This window comes from Phytophthora cinnamomi (assembly GCF_018691715.1).
Source record: "Phytophthora cinnamomi strain GKB4 chromosome Unknown Contig9, whole genome shotgun sequence".
NCBI lineage: Eukaryota > Oomycota > Peronosporomycetes > Peronosporales > Peronosporaceae > Phytophthora > Phytophthora cinnamomi.
The window spans coordinates 921,035-922,528 of NW_027150942.1; positions in this window are offsets into that span (position 1 = coordinate 921,035).

A 1,494-nucleotide genomic window follows, 5' to 3' on the forward strand; every position below is an offset into this window, starting at 1 on the left:
CAAAATTCATCTGGTCTGAAGCCACGTGCCTCCTAACCACACGCATGGACTATTTGGGAACTTTTATTCTCCTAATAACCCTACGCCAAACTCGCGCCCATTGCGCCACAACCTGCTTCCTGCGCCCACGCCTTGCGCGCGACTGAAGATAACGCCTGCCCGCGCACCTCTGTGGCGCTGCGCACCAGGTCGAGCGATGCGATTACAACGCCAGACCACGCCCGGCGGAGCCTGGATGCGCCACCGACTACATCGACCTTCCTGGCGCGCCCACACGGCTTCTGCTCCCACCGCAAGCGACCTCGCGGCCGGATACACGTCGCCCGGACGCGACCTGCAACCCATGGACGAGAGACACTGAGCCGGCGGGCGGAAACAAAATTCCCCAAACCGGGACTCAGACCGGGTCCGGCGTTAGAAAAGCCACGGCCAGCGCTCCAACCGCATCAGACTGTTGAGACTTCTCCTATCAACCCTACGCCCAGCTCAGCCATTGCGCCACGACAACCCACCAACCACTTCGCCCCACGCCTTGCGCGCGATTGAGATACGCCATGCCACGCGCACCTCTCTGTGGCGCCCGCGCCGATCCGAACGGTGATCCGCGATCTGGCCGCCAGACGTCCGTACGGGCTGGTCTTTTCCTGGGCCACGTCGGCCTTCTGTAGCGCCCACGGCTACACGCTCCCACCGCAAGCACGACCTCGCAGCAGACCACCGCGTCAGGGACGCGACCACCAATTGTGAACCGAAGACGCAGGCCGACAGACGGAAAAAACAAATTCCCAAACCGGGACTCTCGAACCCGGGTCGGCGATAGATTGAAAGCCGGCGTAATCCTAACCGCCTGAATATTTGGGAACACCTTCTCTATCAACCTACGTAACTCAGCGCCCATTGCGCCACGAAATATAACGCACGCCCATTTTGTGCGCGCGACTGGATAACGCGTTGCCACGCGCACCCGCCTCTGGCGCCCCGCACCGATCGAACAGTCTGATCCTGTGCTCGGACTCACGCCCCGGCGGGCTGGATCACGCCACCGACTACGTCGGCCTTCTGGTGGCGCGCGCCCACACATTTCACGCTCCACCGCCAAACACGGTGACCTCACTTGGCCAGATACACACATCCGGGCCGCGACCTATTAACAGACGAGACGCGAACCGGCGGGACGGAAAAACAAATTCTAATGGGACTCAGACCCGGGTCTGGCGATGGGTGAAACCCACGTATCCCTATTACGCCTGGATATTTGGAGACACCTTCTCCTAATAACCCTACGCCAACTCAGCGGGTATACAACCCTCAAACCACCCACATGCGCGCGACTGAGATCTGCCGAAAATGCCCACGCGCCGCACCTCTGTGGCGCCCACTTACCGGATCCAGGCGATGCAGGCCTAACCTCAGACCACGCCCGGCGGGCTTCGGTCTGCACCACCGACTTCCATCGGCCTTCTGTGGCGCGCGCCCGCATTTCACGCTCCACCG